General features: G+C 41.2%; 1 long non-coding RNA gene across 1 annotated transcript; it reads right to left on the bottom strand.

The window, feature by feature from the left end:
* Positions 1-18,043: 18,043 nt before the first annotated feature.
* On the bottom strand, positions 18,044-20,347 carry LOC127334779 (uncharacterized). The gene is made up of 3 exons (XR_007872422.1): positions 19,900-20,347; positions 18,614-18,673; positions 18,044-18,447 (listed from the first exon to the last, which is right to left on the bottom strand). It is a non-coding gene; the product is annotated as an uncharacterized lncRNA (long non-coding RNA).
* Between the last annotated feature and the right edge of the window lie 644 nt (positions 20,348-20,991).

The following is a 20,991-nucleotide window of genomic DNA, read 5'->3' as shown; positions in this document are numbered from 1 at the left end:
GAACTCCTTAGTAAGCTGATGTGCTAACCTCTTACATTGGAGTGGTCGATTCAACACTAGAGCATGCAGCCGATCCTGGATACATAACTATATGAAGTGTGCAGTGAGGGATCTTTATTGGTAGCTAGTCTTTCACTTCTACCTCTCCACTCCCATGTCTTTCTTGGTCGGACCAACCCAACCAGCGATTTCCGACAAGTCTTTCTACTTAGAGCAAGAAGCGGAACCAAAATAAAGCTTTCTTTATTTTCATTTATGGATAAGCAATCCATTTTCCAATATAGTTGGGAGATTTTACCCATGAAATGGGTACATAAAATGAAAATATCGGACACTGAACCACTCCAATGTAAGAGGTTAGCACATTAGCCTATTGCTTGCGACCAAATGCCTTTGATTTGCACCAGTCGAGACAACAAGTTAAGGGTTAGGTGCAGTCTAACAAGCAAAGGAGAATAGATGCCCACCCAATGCCATGGTAAGCGAATAAATTGGAGAAAATTACCCAAATCGTGTTATGGCTCGAAAATTATGTCAGACTACCAACCATGATCTTGGGGTTTCAACATGACAGCGTTCCACTAGACTCGACAATTTAGCAGATTAGTAGACGTCGGCCGCCTATCTCTTTGAACGCGTGCCCGTGGGCATGAATGGATAATGGGTACGCACTCTTTGCTCGGTTGTTGCCCATGGCACCGATTCAATGATGACCTAACCCCCTTGGGGCAGCCGATCGAGGCCGCCGATGTCAGTTGTAATCAAGGTAGTTAGGATCGGAATTCTAGATCAGATTGACACATATCAGGTAAGATCGTAAATCATAGGATCATAACTAGTAGAATCATAAAATCGTGAAATTATTTTTAAAAAAAAATGGGCACTTTATTACTTAATGCAATAGACCCGGCCTCTGCATATCTAAGATTCACACAGTCGCACAAATATCTGTTACAAAACCACACTGATGTTCGAAAACGATAACAAAGTTCCACGAAGATAAAAGACTAGCTATGTGGATCCAGCCGAAGATCACGCTGCCACCCATATTGGAAAAAAATATCCCTCGTTGTGTCCTCCAATCGTGAAGATACCTCCGTAAAGAGGTCTCGATGCTCCACCCGCTGCAATGGCATCCAAGAGCGGAATGTAGCTGTGCACCGGTAAATCACCTGCATAAAAGAGGAAGAAATATTGTTGAAAATCTTGTCATTTCTACATAGCCACAGCGACCAAATAATTGCAATCGCTCACATCCTAATAAGACGTTTAAACCTTACATCCACACCATTGATTCAGTTGCCAAATATATTAGCAACACTACGGGATGGGTATAAGGTAGACCCTATTTGAACGGCTGGCCATATAGACCTAGCAAAGTTACATTGAAATAATAAGTGTTTGATAGTCTCATCCTGATGAATTTGGCAAGATTATCTTTAGTTAGAATAACCCCACGACGAAGATACCATGCAAAGACTTTTGTTTTAAGCGGTATCCTCATCTTTCAAATTTTTGTGTTATTATCAACCAGAATATCAGGCTGGATAAGAGCATTGTACATGGAGGCTACTCACAATGAACCATTCCCGGTAAGATTCCAGCGAAACACATCCGTTTCCTGCGTCAATTGAACTAACTCAAGACGCTGTAACAATTCCTGCCAAGAGGTTTGCCTGGGACTAATGAGGCTTCTTCTAAAGGCCACATTTCGTGGGAAATTTTTTATCATCTTAGCGATAGTATCACTTTTGTGTCGCACAATATTATACAATGTCAGATACTGTTCTCGGAGCGTGGTATTACCTAACCATTTATCCTCCCAGAAACGAACTTCCGATCCATCCTTAATAGAGAAACATCCATATGGAAAGAAATACTTCTTTGTGTCCATAAGACCAACCCAAAAATGAAAGTATCCCGATTTCCAAAGAACCTAGGATAGAGCTTTTGAGCCAATATACTTTATCTTGAGGAGTGTTTGCCAGATACCCTCTTTGGTAAGAAGCTTGGATATCCATTTACCTAGAAGTGCCATGTTCTTGATCTGGAGATCTTGTATACCAAGTCCCCCATGATCTTTAGGTCGACAAAGAACACTCCACTTAGCCAGCCGATATTTACGCTTCTCACTATCCCCTTGCCAGAAGAATCTTGATCGGAAATAATCCAATCTTTTTAAGACTCCTCTAGGAAGTTGGAAGAAAGATATCATATTGATGACCCACAAGTATAGAGGATCGCAACAGTCTTCGCGGGAAGTAAAACCCAATTTATTGATTCGACACAAGGGGAGCCAAAGAATATTTGTAAGCCTTAACAGCGGAGTTGTCAATTCAGCTGCACCTGGAAACAGACTTGCTCGCAAGAGTTTATCAGTAGTAACAGTTTTATAGCGGTAGCAGTAGTCAAATATCAGCAGCAGTGTAACAAAGACAGTAATAGTGATTATAGTAAACAGCAGGATTAAAATACTTTAGGCACAGGGATGGATGAACGGGCGCTGCATGGATGAGAGAAACTCATGTAACAATCAAAGTAGGGCATTTGAAGATAGTAATAAAACAGTATCCAAGTACTAAACAATCCATAGGCATGTGTTCCATATTTAGTCGTACGTGCTCGCAATGACAAACTTGCACAACATCTTTTGTCCTACCAGCCGGTGGCAGCCGGGCCTCTAGGGAATCTACTGGAAATTAAGGTACTCCTTTTAATAGAGCACCGGAGCAAAGCATTAACACTCCGTGAACACATGTGATCCTCACATCACCGCCTTCCCCTCCGGTTGTCCCAATTTCTGTCACTTTGGGGCCTCGGGTTCCGGACAGCGATATGTGAACACAACTTGCAGGTAAGATCATAAAACAATGAATATCATCATGAAACAATAACATGTTCAGATCTGAGATCATGACACTCGGGCCCTAGTGACAAGCATTAAGCATAACAAGTTGCAACAATATCATCAAAGTACCAATTACGGACACTAGGCACTATGCCCTAACAATCTTATGCTATTACATGACCAATCTCATCCAATCCCTACCATCCCCTTCAGCCTACAGGGGGGAATTACTCACACATGGATGGGGGAAACATGGCTGGTCGATGGAGAGGCGTCGGTGGTGATTATGGCGATGATCTCCTCCAATTCCCCGTCCCGGCGGAGTGCCAGAACGGAGTTTCTGGTCCCGAGACGGAGTTTCGCGATGGCGGCGGTGTTCTGGATGGCTTCTGGCGATTTCGTCTAACCCCCGTGCGTTTTTAGGTCGAAACCCTAAAGTAGTCCAGAGGGGGGCACCTGGCGCTACCCGTGGCGTCGCCACCATAGGGCGGCGCGGCCCAGGGGCCCACTGCGCCGCCTAATGGGGTTGGCGCCTCGTGGCCCCCCTCCTTCTGGTCTTCTGGCTCCGTCCCTCTTCTATGAAAATAGGCCCATTGGAATAAACTCCGGGGATTTTCCTGAAAGTTGAGTTTCTGCAAAAAAACGAGACACCAGGGCAATTTTGCTGAAAACAGCGTTAGTCCGTGTTAGTTCTTTCCAAAATACACAAATTAGAGGCAAAACAATAGCAAAAGTGTTCGGGAAAGTAGATACGTTTTGGACGTATCAACTCCCCCCAAGCTTAGCTTATTGTTTGTCCTCAAGCAATTCAGTTAACAACTGAGTGCGATAAAAGAACTTTCACGAACACATTTGTTCATATGATGTAAATATTCTCATGATATGGACAAGTACTTAGGCAATTCATAATAAGATACATGCAAATAAAATCATCTAATAGCTATGTCAATCATGGAAAAGGTACCAACAAATTAATAATAAGCATCATGAATCATGTCTATCAGCAAGATTGCAATGTTCATAAAAGGATATGATAAAGTGGTATCTCGCTTGCCCGTATTTGTACAGCAAAACATAAATGCTCGGGCACCTTTGAGGTTCATGGAAAGACTAGAAGTAGAGATTATCAAAGATAAAAGCATCAAGGTTATACCACAGTTAATCACATTTTGGGACAAGCATATTATACTAAGAATGACAGTTGTGCTCTCAAGAAAGTGCTCAAAGAAAGGATGGTGACTCAACATAAAAGTAAAAGATTGACCCTTCGCAGAGGGAAGCATGGATTAACATGCGCTAGAGCTTTTCATTTTTAAATCAGGAGTAAAATTATTTTGAGAGGTGTTTGTTGTTGTCAACGAATGGTAATGGGTACCCCAACTACCTCGTCAACCAGACTTTCAAGAGCGGCTCCCATGAAGGACGTTATCTTTACCAGCAAGGTAAATCATCCCTCTTCTCTTTTGTTTACACACGTACTTTAGTTTTATTATGGGTGACACTCCCCCCAACCTTTGCTTACACAAGCCATGGCTAACCGAATACTCGGGTGCCTTCCAACATTCTCATACCATGGAGGAGTGTCTATTTGCAAAATTAAGTTGCTTACTGATGAATCAGGGCAAAACATGTGAAGAGAATTATTAATGAAAGTTAATTAATTGGGGCTGGGAACCCCGTTGCCAGCTCTTTTTGCAAAATTATTGGATAAGCGGATGCGCCACTAGTCCACTATGAAAGTCTGTCAAAAGTAAATGACAAGGTTGAAAGATAAACACCACATATTTCCTCATGAGCTATAAAACATCGACACAAATTGAGAAGCATTTTGAAGGTTTAAAGGTAGCGCATGAGAATTTACTTGGAATGGTTTGAAATGCCATGCATAGGTATTTATGGTGGACACTCTGGAATAACTTGGTTTTCAGGGGTTTGAAAGCACGAGCAGCGTTCCCGCTCAGTACAAGTGAAGGCTAGCAATAGACTGGGGAGCGACAATAAAGAGAGCAGTAATTGTCATAATAATGCTTGCGGCAAAATAAATTGACGGAGGCATAAAAGTGATACAAGAACTCTGAGGCAAAGTAAATCATCGAGGCTTAATTGACTTATGTTCAATCATATGCATGCGTGAGCATGTGCCAATTCGATTCAAGTGAACTATTCAGAGGAGGATACCACAATGTCATACCTATTTATGAATAAAACAATGCAAGCAAATATCTATGACATGCTACTCATATTAATAAACTGGAGCTAAACATGAGAGATCATGAACTACTAGACTTTCTTAAATGACATATACCTCACATGAAACAACTAAGCATGCTCACATGGATGAGTATATGTACAAAAATGAAAACAAATAGAGTTCATACCAGCCTCTCACCATAGTCGAGTTGTCGTAGATCGTCATTATTGCCTTTCACTTGTGTAGATTGAATAATATGGAATGAAAACCAAACTCCAGCCACCGGAGTCCACTGAACTCCATAATAAAATTTACAAAACCAAAGAAGAACAACAAATATTTTTGGTGTTTTCGAATTGGAAACAAGAACAAAAGGAAACAAGCAAACAAAGCAAAATCTTTTTGGATTTTCTTATAGCAAACCAACGATAGCAAATAAAGCAAAATAGAAGCAAGAAACCAAAATAAACAAATGGTAAAGAGAAACAACAGAAATATTTTTGGTCTTTTTGTGTTTTAGGAAAGAAACAAAGCAAAAACAAGAAAATGAAAACTAAAAGAGTCGCATAAGCACAAAGCAGCAGAAATTAGTCAAACTTGACAGCAGTACAGTAATCTATTTTTAAGAAATTCTTCCGCTGCTCAGCTCGAAAAGTGTTCAACTAATGAAAGTTAGATAATAACCTGGGGAACATGCAAAAAAATTGGCTTCGCAAAATAATGTTCTGGCTGTTTTTGAGAATTTTTTTGGTATCAGTCAAGAATCTGTTTTCAGGCAGCACTTCCCCAAATATCATCTTCCTCTTATTAGAAAACCACTTAAAGAAGCTAAACAAGTATGTACAAGTATCCAGCAACTATAATATGCAATGAATGAGTGATGCCGGTATACCTCCCCCAAGCTTAGGCTTTTGGCCTAAGTGGAGATCAATCCCATGGTGCCCATGAAGTGGCACCTCCGTAGTAAGACGAAGATGGATCCTGTTCTGGGTATGTGCTGGAAGATGCACCAGGATACGCGACCGTGTACCCGTAGGAGGGCTCGGCGTCCTTGGAGTCATGCTGCTGGTGGAAGCCATGTATCCTCAGCTGCTCATCCACCTCCTCCTTAGAGCGCGACCACGGTTTCCTGTGAATATCGAACAAAACTGTTTGCGGCAAAGGGATTTTCCTCTCATCCCCGTCAATAAACAACATTTTATAGACAATATTATCTAAACTAGAGTCAGTTGTAACAAATTGATGACTCTTCATAGCAGCAATATAAAGCCTTATAGGAGTTAATTTCACGTCAGTAGGGTCAAGAGGAAGATCTAGATATGCCAACATACGTGAGGCAACAATTCCTCCAAAAATGGGCCCCCTAGTGGACAAACGACGGGCAACAAGAGCACCAAGATGATAAGGTGTTTTTCCAGTAAGTGCAGCAACTAAGAAAGCAAGATGGTAGCTAGAAATGTTGCTAGTGTTCTCCCTACCAAGAATGCTAGTAGCAAGATAGTAAGCGAAATATCTAATGGCAGGGAGTTGAATGTTTCTTATCTTGCCGCGCTGAATGGTGCGGCTATCATCATTGGTAACTTCTCGATAGAGCTCCAGCAAAGCCTTGGGATTATTCTCGATCTTCTTCGCTGTACCTACAGGGGCAATATCCAATGCAATACAAAAATCCTTCAACTTCATAGTAATAGGATTATCATAAATCCTGAATGTAACTGACGGTTGATAGTTCTTGTTGTTGAACTGAAAGCTCTCAACAAAGATTTTAGTTAGCGTGTAGTATTGATCCCTCTCATCTTCCATATAGGTGGTTAAGCCCACATTATTGATGAGGACCAAGAAATCATCAAGCAGCCCTGCATTACTCAAAAAGTTATAACATGGAAAAGATGAAGCGTTAGGGACTCCACTATCCTCTTTAACTTCGATGCTCGATGCGATGACATCCTCATTATAGGATCGTCTAAATCGAGTGGCTGCCCTTGAGGGCCTCCCCGTGCTTGTCGTCTCTCTTTTGAACACTTCTCTAAAGTTATAGTTATCCATCCTCCTTTTCTGAAATTTTTCAACAAACATTATAAAATTTTATTTGGAGACATATAATTGAGGAAAACTACTATAGGAACTTGGTAGAGTACTAAGCATGCATCAAAACTAGTTTTTATAACTTAGAACAAGCATGCAAGCTCACTAAACATGTTACCTACAGCAGCAAAATATTCAAGATATACTCAACCAAACAAAATTCTAATTGGATAATCGGAGGAGTCACATACCGGAGAGCAAATGTGTCAAATTTCAGACAGAAATCTGGGCTGAGCAAAGAGATCGAAAAATCCTGAGCTCTTGAGCAAAAACGCGAGTGAGAGAAAGTTGGTACGAGTTTTTTCGGGAGAGAGAGTGGAATGGGAGGAAGAGATGAATAAGTGGGGCAAGGAGGGGCCCACACCACAGGGTGGCGCGCCCCCCTCCTTGGTCGCGCCGGCTGGTGGGGTGCACCCCTGGGGTGCCCCACTGGTCATCCCCAGGTGCTCCCAGATGGCTCTTCGAAAAATAAGACCAACTGTATAATTTTTGTGAATTTTTAAAAACTTTGAAAAATGCACATTTCTGGGTGTTAAAATTATTATTACTGGGCAGAAAAAGATTTTCAAATCTCTAAATAACTAAAGAACTTTGCAAAACAAATAGTGCTACAACAAATAGAACAAGTGGAGGGAGAAAGAAATGTTGTTTAGTTCCTCTATGCATATAAAATGTATTTGTTAACAAGGTTGATCAAGTCTTGCCACCAAATAAATTTTACATAGCATGAGATGAAATAAACCTCAAATCAATCATGTTACCTTGTATTGAATTGATATGGATCCAATCATAATATTTTGATATCCTTCTTTAGGCTCATATATAGGACAATCAATAACTCCCACTTTGATAGTTCTCACATTAGAAATTGTATTAACTCCACATACTTTATCAATCCTCTTGGGAAAATAAACGGTATGTTCTTTGTCATCAACATCGAAAGTAACCTTTCCTTTATTGCAATCAATAACATCCCCTACAGTGTTAAGAAAGGGTCTTCCAAGAATAATAGACATATTATCATCTTCAGGCATTTCCAACACACCAAAATCAGTTAATATTAAGCAATTATTAGTAACTTGAACAGGAACATCCTCACATATACCAACAGGAATAGCAGTAGATTTATCAGCCATTTGCAAAGATATATCAGTTGGTATCAACTTATCTAAATAAAGTCTCTTGTAAAGAGAAAAAGGCATAACACTAACACATGCTCCCAAATCACATAGAGCAGTTCTAACATAATTATTCTTGATGGAACAAGGAATAGTTGGTATACCTGGGTCGCCCAGCTTCTTTGGAACTTTGCCATTGAAAGAGTAATTAGCAAGCATAGTGGAAATATCCTCATTAGGAATTTTCCTTTTGTTAGAGACAATATCTTTCATATACTTTGAATAAGGAGGCAATTTAATAGCATCAGTCAAAGGGATTTGCAAGAATAAAGGTTTCATCCAATCACAAAATTTATTATAGTGTTTGATGACCCACAAGTATAGGGGGTGTATCGTAGTATCTTCGATAAGTAAGAATGTCGATCCCAACGAGGAGCAGAAGGTGTTGACAAGCAGTTTCGATGAAGGATTCACTGTAAATGCTCACAGACAAGTATTCAGGGGGTTTTGATGTAACAGTTGAATAAAGTACGAGTAAGTAAAGTGCGAGAGTAATAATTGCAGCGAGTGGCCCAATCCTTTTTAGCACAAAGGACAAGCCGGTTTGTTTACTTATAATGACCAAGCGTTCTCGAGGACACACGGGATTTTAGTCTAGTGCTTTCGCTACATACGGCTAAATAATCTTCATTGTTATGATAAGTGTTGTGTGGGTGAACCTATGCTAATGTACCGCCCTTCCTAGGACTAATACATACTTGTGATTATACCCCTTGCAAGCATCCGCAACTACAAGAAAGTAATTAAGAATAAATCTAACCACAGCCTTAAACTCTGAGATCCTGCGATCCCTCCTGCATCGATATACCAACGGGGGTTTAGGTTTCTGTCACTCCGGCAACCCCGCAATTAGCAAACGAATACAAGATGCATTCCCCTAGGCCCATAAATGGTGAAGTGTCATGTAGTCGACGTTCACATGACACCACTAGAAGAATAACACCACAACTTAAATATCACACCATTGAATATTACTCAACCATAGTTCACTACTAACATTTAGACTTCACCCATGTCCTCAAGAACTAAACGAACTACTCACGAGACATCATATGGAACATGATCAGAGGTGATATGATGATGAATAACAATCTGAACATAAACTTGGTTCAATGGTTTCACTCAATAGCATCAACAACAATTAGAGATCGATACCGGGAGAGTTTCCCCTATCAAACAATCAAGATCAAACCCAAATTGCTACGGCGGTGACGGTGTCCAGCGGTGGAGACGGTGGTGATGATGGTGGAGATGATGTCCAGCTCGATGACGGTGACGATGGCGTCGATTTCCCCCTCCCGGAGGGAATTTCCCCGGCGGATTCCTGCCCGCCGGAGAGCTCTTTTCTCTCTGGTGTTCTCCGCCCCGCAGAGGCGGCTGTAACTCTCCGCGAGGTACCCTCTGTGGCTTAGGTTTTCGGGACGAAGGATTTCGCGAAGAAAAGGAGGCGAAAGGAGCTGTGGGCCCCCCACACCACATGGCGGCGCGGCCAGGGCATGGGCCGCGCCGCCCTAGGGTGTGGGCCCACCCTGGGTCCTCCTGGCTCCTCCTTCTGGCTTCCTTCGTCGTCTTGAAAAATAGGATTTTTGGTATAATTTCCTCCCACAGTTGATCTTCCGAAATATTGCGTTCTGACGGTGCTTTTTCCCGCAGAATCCTGGCTCCGGTGTTTGATCCTCCAATAATGATGAAACATGCAAAATAGATGAAATAACATAAGTATTGTGTCCCAATATGAAATATATCAATGAATAACAGCAAATTATGATATAAAATAGTGATGCAAATTGGACGTATCAACTCCCCCAAGCTTAGACTTCGCTTGTCCCCAAGCGAAACTGAGCTCGATAAACAGGACCACATGTTTATGGAGTGAAGAGTCGATAAATAAAATACGGACAAGAAGCATCATATTCATTCACACAAGACATTATAGTAAACAACCTCTTATAACTCAACTTGAAACAAGTATAAGGTAATCACAAGTAAAGGTGCATAAGAAATCATAATTGGTGATGGCAAACTTCGTTCTTGGTCAGAGAACAATTAACAGATTATACTTATCTCATTGAGCAGCGCTCTCATATTAAAGTTTATAGGGCACAACTTGCATACTCAATCATAATGGTCTCTTCATAATCATTGATAACGTGCAAAGCTATATTCATTCAGATAAAACTTGTACTAAACAAAGAAGAATAAAAGACATGATGAAGCAAATCACAATATAATGGTTTGATCACAACTACTCAAATGCTTGCTTGAGATGGAGGGAAATAGGTTTACTGACTCAACATAAAGTAAAAGACAGGCCCTTCACAGAGGGAAGCAGGGATTAAATCATGTGCTAGAGCTTTTTCAGTTTTGCAATCATATAAAGAGAATAAAAGTAACATTTTGAGAGGTGTTTGTTGTTGTCAACGACTGGTAGCGGGTACTCTAGCCCTCTTGCCAGACAACCTTCAAAGAGCGGCTCCCATATTATTTTCATTTTGTGTGGCACTCCTTCCAACCTTTTCTTTCACAAACCATGGCTAACCGAATCCTCGGGTGCCTGCCAACAATCTCATACCATGAAGGAGTGCCCTTTTTATTTTAGTTTTATTATGATGATGACACTCCCCCCAACCTTTGCTTACACAAGCCATGGCTAACCGAATCCTTCGGGTGCCGTCCATCAATCACATACCATGGAGGAGTGTCTATTTAGTTTGATTAATTTGGGACTGGGAATCCCATTGCCAGCTCTTTTTGCAAAATTATTGGATAAGCGGATGAAGCCACTAGTCCATTGGTGGAAGTTGCCCAACAAGATTGAAAGATAAAACACCACATACTTCCTCATGAGCTATGAAACATTGACACAAATAAGAGATACTAAGTTTTGAATTGTTTAAAGGTAGCACATGAAGTATTTACTTGGAATGGCAGAAAATACCATGTAGTAGGTAGGTATGGTGGACACAAATGGCATAGGTTTGGGTTAAGGTTTGGATGCACGAGAAGTATTCCCTCTCAGTACAGGTCTTTGGCTAGCAAGGTTAATTAGCAAGCATAAGAGTCGAGGGAAACAAACAAGTATACATATGATAGAAACAATCATGCATCTTCCTTGTAAGTACAAACAATTTTAACTTTAGAATAATAAGCTATGAGCTAACAAGAAAGACAATGAAACATCTACATGTATTTCTCTTTTCTACTTAAACCTCAAAGTGTTGTTGCTATTAACCAATGCTAAGTTTGCCAAAACCAAATAGATTTATTCAATGCTCCCAAAGTGATACCAATACTAACAACAAGGTGAATCATATGATAGAGATTGCAAACTAAAATAAGATGTGCAATATGTAAATGATAAGACTTCTCATTAATATTCCATAACGATAACTCACACCAAGGGATACATAGACAACCAACTAAAGGAGAGATACTTCCAACTGCAACCCATCTTATATGATAACTTCCCTACTCATGATATGACACTACTTGACAATAAAAAGTAGAAGGTAGTGATAATGTGATACCGCGGCACTCCCCCAAGCTTGGAACAAACCAAGGGGATGCCAATACCGATGATGAATTACTCCTTTGGCGATGGTGGTGATGAATTCCTGACAAGCTTCTCAATAAGCTCCTGAAGCTCGTCAATCCTGTATATGAGATTGCGAATCATCTCTGAATTGTGCTCGACGCGGTTAAAGAGTCTGTCTGACGGCGAGTCCCAGCTCTTGGAGTTATTTCCCCACTCTTCAGCCTCAGGCTCCTTCTCTCCTGCAGTGTTAGAGCGATCTATATCCCACTGGCTAGGCAATGCTGCCTTGGGAGTCCCTTCAATTTGATTATTGAAAATTAGATTGTGGAAGGGGTGATGAGTGCCTGATAGAGATGTTTTCGAAGCTAGGTAATGACGTGGAACCCCTCCTCCAGTGCGAATTCTTGCGCTCTTGTTTGCACTAAAAGGGTTGTCCACCACCTTGATGCTTGCGATAGTAGCACGCGGGTGTGCGCGCGAATCTTCCTCCACCTCTTCTTCATCCTCTTCCTTGACGTCCTTGTCTTCCTCTTTCCACCCAAGATCTCGATCATCTTCATCCGGAAACTCCTTGCCCTTGTTCTTGGAGACCATGGTGCTTCTAAACTAAAAACAGATCCTGGCAGAAACAGCTCGAAACAAAACACGTCGAGAACACGATATACGGACCTCCAGGGGTCCGGGGGATTATATAGCAAAAATTTTCACGACAAACGGAAAGTACCAGATCGAACCAGAGTCAGAAAGGGGCGACGGGGCGGCCAAACCATAGGGCGGCGCGGGCCCAGGCTTGGCCGTGCCGGCCTATGGTGGCGCCCCCTCGTGCGTCCTTTCCACTCCGTTTCGAACTCGTAATTTTTCATATTTTCCAAAAACAGCAAAAATATTGTTCGGAAAGTAAATTGCGTACTTTTCATTACCGATCATTACCTATTCAAAGTCGAGTTACGCGGACTGTCAATTTGCCCTTTGATGAAAGCTTCCGGTGTTTCCACTTGAATAATATCAACATCAACATTATAGGAATCACCTGAGATATAATGCTTGAGTCTTTGTCCATTCACCACTTGCGTAGCATTGCCTTGGAGAGAGCTAATTTTGATTGCTCCTGAACGATACACCTCCTCGACAACATACGGTCCTTCCCATTTCGAGAGTAATTTCCCTGCAAAGAATCTGAGACGAGACCGATACAATAGGACTTTATCCCCAATATTAAATTCTCTTTTGATGATCCTTCTATCATGCCATTTTTTAACTTTCTCTTTAAAGAGTTTAGCATTTTCATAAGCTTCACTTCTCCATTCATCTAGAGAACTTAATTGCAACAACCTCTTATCACCGGCAAGTTTAGGATCTTTATTTAATTCTCTAACAGCCCAATAAGCTTTGTGCTCTAGTTCTAAAGGTAAATGACAAGCTTTCCCATAAACCATTTTATAAGGTGACATTCCCATGGGATTTTTGTAAGCAGTTCTATAAGCCCATAGTGCATCCTTCAATTTACTAGCCCAATTCTTTCTAGTTTTATTAACGGTCTTTCCCAAAATAGATTTAATCTCTCTATTTGATAATTCTACTTGACCACTAGTTTGAGGATGATAAGCGGAAGCAATTCTATGATTAATACCATACTAGCAAGAGTTTTTCTAAAACCTCCATGAATAAAATGAGAACCTCCATCAGTCATAATATATCTAGGCACTCCAAATCTAGGAAAAATAATATCTAAAAGCATTCTTAAAGAGGTCTCACCATCAGCACTTTTTGTAGGTATAGCTTCCACCCATTTAGTAACATAATCAACGACAACAAGTATGTGAGTGTTACCTTACGAAGACGGAAAAGGTCCCATGAAGTCAAATCCCCAACAATCAAACGGTTCAATAACAAGAGTATAAATCATAGGCATTTCATTACGTCTGGAGATATTACCAACCCTTTGGCATTCATCACAAGATAAAATAAACTTTCTCGCATCCTTGAAGAGAGTTGGCCAATAAAAACCTGATTGTAGAACCTTTTGTGCGGTTCTTTCTCCGGCGTGATGTCCTCCATAAGCACTACCATGACATTTACTCAATATTTCTTGTTGTTCATATTCGGGAACACATCTTCGCATAATACCATCCACTCCTTCTTTATATAAGTGTGGGTCATCCCAGAAATAATGCCTCAAGTCATAAAAGAATTTCCTCCTTTCTTTGAGTGAAAAGGTTGGAGGCAAGTACTTGGAAACAATAAAGTTAGCATAATCAGCATACCAAGGACTGTCTCGCGAGCTCACCTTTATTACAGCCAATTGTTCATTTGGAAAACTATCATTAACAGAACAGGATCATAAGCAATATTTTCCAATCTAGACAAATTATCAACAAGGATTATCGGCACCTTTCCTATCTACAATATGTAAATCAAATTCTTGCAAAAGAAGTACCCATCTAATAAGCCTCGGCTTAGCATCTTTCTTTGTCATTAGGTATCTAATTGCAGCATGATCAGTATGAATAGTAACTTTTGAATCAACAATGTAAGATCTAAATTTATCACAAGCAAAGACTACAGCTAATAATTCTTTTTCAGTTGTAGCATAATTTCTTTGAGCAGCATTAAGAGTTTTACTAGCATAATGAATAACATTCAGTTTTTTATCTACTCGCTGTCCAAGAACAGCGCCTACAGCAAAATCACTAGCATCACACATAATCTCAAAGGGTAAGTTCCAATCAGGAGGTTCAACTATAGGAGCAGTTGTTAAGGCTTTCTTAAGAGTTTCAAAAGCTTCCTTACAATCATCATCAAAAACAAATGGTACATCTTTTTGAAGAAGATTAGTAAGAGGCTTTGAAATCTTGGAGAAATCTTTAATAAATCTCCTATAAAACCCAGCATGACCAAGAACACTACGAATACCTTTAACATCCCTCGGATAGGGCATCTTCTCAATTGCTTCAACTTTAGCTCTATCAACTTCAATACCTCTCTCAGAAATTTTATGTCCCAATACAATTCCTTCATTAACCATAAAGTGGCATTTCTCCCAATTAAGAACAAGGTTAGTTTCTTCACATCTCTGCAAAACTTTATCAAGGTTTCGCAAGCAACTATCAAAAGAATTCCCATAGACGGAAAAATCATCCATGAATACCTCTACAATACTCTCACAAAAACCATGAAAAATAGCAGACATGCATCTTTGAAAAGTAGCAGGAGCATTACATAAACCAAAAGGCATACGTCTATAAGCATAAGTTCCATAGGGATAAGTAAAAGTGGTTTTCTCTTGATCCTTAGCTTTAACAGCAATTTGTGAAAACCCAGAATAACCATCAAGAAAACAAAAATGAGTATTTTTAGACAATCTTTCTAGCATTTGATCAATAAATGGTAGAGGGTAATGATCTTTCTTAGTAACTTTATTAACTTTTCGAAAATCAATGCACATTCTATACCCTACAACTACTCTTTGAGGAATGAGCTCATCATTATCATTAGGCACAACAGTCATTCCTCCTTTCTTGGGAACGCAATGCACAGGACTAACCCATCTACTATCAGCAATAGGATATATAATACCTGCTTCAAGAAGTCTTAATACCTCATTCCTTACCACTTCCTTCATCTTCGGAATTAGACGACGCTGATGTTCAACAACAGGCTTTGCATCATCTTCCATATTAATAGCATGTTGGCATATAGAAGGAGAAATCCCTTTCAAATCATCAAGAGTGTAGCCAATAGCACCTTGGTGCTTCTTCAATATTTCCAATAACCTTTCTTCTTCAAACTCTGAAAGCTTAGAACTAATAATAACAGGATATATTTTCTTATCATCAATATGAGCATATTTAAGGTTATCAGGCAAAGGCTTTAAATCAAAAACAGGATCTTCCTTTGGTGGCGGTGTTGTACCCAAATCTTCCACCGGTAAATCATGCTTGAGAATAGGTTGGCGAAGAAAAATTTCCTCAAGCTCATCTCTTTCTTTCCTAAAAACTTCACTCTCGCTATCCTCCAAATGTTGCTGCAAAGGATTATTAGGAACAAGAACAATAGATGCACACTGCTCCATTTTAAAATCATTACTAGGCAAATCAGCTTTATAAGGAGTTTTAGTAAATTTAGAGAAGTTAAACTCATAAGATTCACCAGCAAATTTAGTCAAAATTTTCTCTTTCTTGCAATCTATAATAGCTCCACAAGTATTTAGAAAAGGTCTACCAAAAATAATAGGACAATAATCACTAGCAGCAGAACCAAGTACCAAAAAGTCAGCAGGATATTTAATCTTACCGCATAAAACTTCCACATCTCGAACAATACCAATTGGAGAAATAGTTTCTCTATTAGCCAGCTGAATAACCACATCAATATCTTCAAGTTCACAAGAATCAATTTCATGCATAATCTCCGTGTAAAGCTCATAAGGGATAGCACTAACGCTTGCACCAATATCACATAATCCATAATAGCAATGATCACCAATTCTAACAGATAGCATAGGAACACTAGCTTGTTTGGGTTTATTAGGATGTGAAACAATATTAGAAGCATCTTCACAGAAAATAATATGACCATCCTCCACATTTTCAGTCACAAGATCTTTAACTATTGCAACAAAGAGTTCAACTTTTATTTGTTCTTCAGGTTCTACAGGTTTCTTTTCACTTTTATGAACCGCACTATTTATAACAGAGTACTCCTTCATTTTAGCAGGGAAAGGAGTTTTTCAATATAAACTTCGGGAATAACATGATCAGCAGTTTCAACTACAACGCATTTATTAATAGATGAATCAATTTTATCTTTATACGGTTCATGATACTTATCAAAATTCTTCTTTGGCAATTCATAATGAGAGGCAAAAGCTTTATAAAGATTTACAGCAACTTGAGAATCAAGACCATATGTAGCACTCATATTACGAAATTTATCGGTATCCATAAAAGCTTCAATGCATTTATAATCATAAATTATACGATTCTCTATCCTTGTCGTTCTCCCAACCTTCGGTATTTTCTTGGATCCGATCAAGAAGGTCCCTTTTAAACTCTTCTTTGTTGCGTGTAAATGATCCAGAACAAGAAGTATCCAAAGAAGGTCTTGTCTTGAAAAGAAAGTCTTGCATAGAAATTATCAATAATAACATTACCAGGAAGCTCATGAATGGGGCATTTGAGCATTAAAGACTTCAATCTCCCCCAAGCTTGGGCAATACTCTCTCCATCATGAGGCCAAAAATTATATATGCGATTCCGATCCTTATGAATTTCACTTGGAGGATAGAACTTAGAATAAAACCGGGGCACAATATCATTCCATTCAAGAGAATCCCCATTATCCAGTAATTTATACCAATGCGCCGCCTTACCGGACAGCGATAAAGAGAATAGTTTCTTCCTCACTTCATCCATAGCAATACCTGCACATTTGAATAACCCGCATAATTCATGCAAAAACAGTAAATGATCACCAGGATGGACAGTTCCATCCCCTTCATAGCGGTTATCCATAACACGTTCAATAATTTTCATAGGTATTTTATATGGTATCACTTCCTCACCTGGCGCCTCATCCACTACCGTTGCAGTAGTAGTAGATTTCCCAAATAAAAATTGAAGAGAAGATCTCTCCATAATGACTTATAGCAGCAGGCAGAAATAAAATCAGCACAACAGTAAAGGTTTTCCTTACCAATTCCACTTACCAATAGCGCTTCACTCCCCGGCAACGGCGCCAGAAAATAGTCTTGATGACCCACAAGTATAGGGGGTGTATCGTAGTATCTTTGATAAGTAAGAATGTCGATCCCAACGAGGAGCAGAAGGTGTTGACAAGCAGTTTCGATGAAGGATTCACTGTAAATGCTCACAGACAAGTATTCAGGGGGTTTTGATGTAACATTTGAATAAAGTACGAGTAAGTAAAGTGCGAGAGTAATAATTGCAGCGAGTGGCCCAATCCTCACTACTATGAAAAGGCTTACCACCGGCGACCTGAAAAGGCTTACCGCCGGCATTTTCGGATTCGCCGGCGATCACCTCGCCGGTGGTAACGCCTTACCGCCGGCACATTCGTTTTCGCCGGTGGTAACATGCCATTATCCCCGGCGCCTTCGCATATTCGCCGGGGGTATCTGTTACCCCCGGCACATAAGCCATATTTGTATATGCCGGCGGTACATATTTAAAGAAACAAAAAAAAAAGAATTAAAATCAGTTACCCCTGGCATCCAGGGCTAAGCGCCGGCGGTAATGAATTTAAGAAACAAAAAAAAGATTTTAAATAATTATAAAGTTACAATGTGCGATCAGATGTAGCACAACAAGCTAGCTAGCTGCCCGCTGCACCCAGCACAGCGCGCGGATGCCCGCCTCCATCCCGCCAGCTTCCTCTCGATCCATCAAGTGCTGGGCTCAGGACGCCTCCAGCTTGCGGCCTCGTGGAAGCTTTAGCTGGACAAGCAGAGCTCCAGCTTGTCTCAGCTTCTTGCCACCGAGAGGGCAGTGTCGGTCTCGCCGGCTCGACAAGGAGAGCTTCCCCGACCTTGTCGTCATCCTCAACGTTCTCCTCAAGTCAGGAACCGATATAGCATAATTATTCAGATAACCTGCACAAGCAAAAACGAAGTTGCTGTACTTCATATTCAGATAAGCTGATGCAGGCATGTATATTCAAGTCCGATAAAAAATAAACGGAAAGCAATAATTATGGATATTAGCATCAAGCAAAGCGCATTATTTTCAACTGGTTGAGCAAAAAACAGATTAACGTACCTCTTTATTGTCTTTGTCACCTGATATATCTTCAAACCAAACCGTTCTTGAAATGTGCACCTAGTTAAGTGGCAACCGACAGAATTCAGATCAGCATATACATGTGTATGTTTTGAGCCAGTAAGCAATTCTGAAATCCAAAATAAATTGAAACACAATGATCAAAAGCTTTCTTCATCAAAATCAATTGTAAGCCTGGGCTTCAGCCCCAGGGATATGTTTATTGGACATTGCGGCCATATTTGCTGTTAATAGTGAATTCAAGCACCAGGAGGATTAATAAACTGTTGCAACTACAGAATTTAACAGAACGCTATTAATGAACTGTTGCAACTACAAAAGGTTACTGGGTGGGCTACAAAAGAAAGACAAGTTGACATTCTACATGGCCTGACTAACTCAATCAGAACATAGTTATCGGAATAACCTATCTAGACCTACTGACTGAATTACATTCAACTGCAGCTTGCTTCTCTCAATTCATAACTGAATTTTCGTAACAGCTTCCAAAACAAGTGTTCTGCCCCTTACCCAATGGCAGCATTGCTTCAAAACATATCATGGCTACCAATCGATTTACTGTTATCCCAATGGCCACCTCGATTTATTGCATACCGACTAGAAATGTTTACAGTACACATGTATTACATTATCCATAATCTGCAAATAGTCATCAAATTATGGAGAATTAACCAACAATACAAGAACAGAACTTGATCAGTAGGATGTCTACAGCCTGAGAGGTTTCTACATCTGAACACGCACAAAAAAGTAAGATAACATCCATCTTGAGACCACAGCTGACGAGCATGCGTAGCATCTAAGTTAAAGATCGGCAAGCTACATACCTATCTCATCCGGTTTAGCAGGCTCATCACAGTGGTAATTACCCAATCAAGAGCAACAGATCAAGCCTTATACGCATATAGAGGACAAAATTAAGGCTCGCAAGCTACTACAAGATTCAGCTATGCCCAGTTAGACGTACGTAACAAGCAGAACCGAGGAGCTAGTTGGAACTCGGCCCTAACACGAACAGATCTCGACAACAACAATTCGACAAATTCCCTAGGAAATCAACCAGTAAAATCCCTAGGAAATAGCAAGCGCGTCGTCGATCTAACATGAGCGAGCAGATCGACTGCCAAGTCCAGGCCACCGCAACATCGGATCGAACTACACAAATCCGACAGCGCTACGCCACGAACTACACAGCGATGAATTGGCAGAGCACCTCGGAAACGCAGATCTAGAAGGGGCGGGGAGATGGGAAGGAGGCGCGGTACCTTGGTGCGCTGGGGGAGAAGGATTCGACGAGGGGAAGGAGGGTGCTGGCGGCGTCGCCGAACTTGGCCCAGTTGTGGCGCTCGACGGCGGCCTTGGAGAGTCGCGCGCGGGCGAGCTTGCGGACGCGGGTGGTGGTGGTGACCTTGAACTTGTTGCCGTCCTCGTCCCTGCCGGCCGTGAGAGCCACGCCGGTGGCGGGGTGGTCCGTTCGCCGGAGTTGGGTAGCCCAAATCGAGCACCAGGGCTAGGGTTCACCGTGGGAACGAGGGGGAGGGGGCTGCAGGAGTGAGAGAGAGGTTGGGGTGCAGGGGAGAGAAGAGGGCGGTGGTGCCCGGAGGCGGAGGAGGAGGGGCTTGGGTGGCCGCCGCCGGCGCGTCACGGGGTTGGGGAAGAGAAGTGGGGGTTGGGGAGGAGACGGGAGTGGGGAATAGGTGGGGGTGGAACGGGTGGCATAGAGCCAAATACCCCCGGCGAGTTTCAGCTGAAAAAGCCGGCGCTAAATTTGGTCCAACTCGCTCACAGTTAGCCAAGGTTTACCTCTGGCGAAAATAATTCGTTCTTGCCGGTGGTGTTAAAGTTACCCCCGGCGTTTTCGGGGCCAAATCGCCGGCGGTAATGGGAAGTTTATCTGGATGCTCCTGGTCCAACTTACCTCCGGCGGTTTCAGTCCCGACTCGCCGGCGGTAAGGGGTCTATCCCCGGCGACCTCAAACCAGCTCGCCGGTGGTAACTTAACACCGGCCACCTCGAAGTGGACTTGCCGGCGGTAATAATTGCGGCTATAAGGCTTTTCTTAGTAGTGCCTTTTTAGCACAAAGGACAAGCCGGTTTGTTTACTTATAATGACCAAGCGTTCTCGAGGACACACGGGATTTTAGTCTAGTGCTTTCGCTACATACGGCTAAATAATCTTCATTGTTATGATAAGTGTTGTGTGGGTGAACCTATGCTAATGTACCGCCCTTCCTAGGACTAATATATACTTGTGATTATACCCCTTGCAAGCATCCGCAACTACAAGAAAGTAATTAAGAATAAATCTAACCACAGACTTAAACTCTGAGATCCTGCGATCCCTCCTGCATCGATAT

Source organism: Lolium perenne, chromosome 2, assembly GCF_019359855.2.
Source record: "Lolium perenne isolate Kyuss_39 chromosome 2, Kyuss_2.0, whole genome shotgun sequence".
Classification (NCBI taxonomy): Eukaryota; Viridiplantae; Streptophyta; class Magnoliopsida; order Poales; family Poaceae; genus Lolium; species Lolium perenne.
The sequence above is the reverse complement of the archived record's forward strand: the minus strand, read 5'-3'. Positions and strand labels throughout refer to the sequence as shown.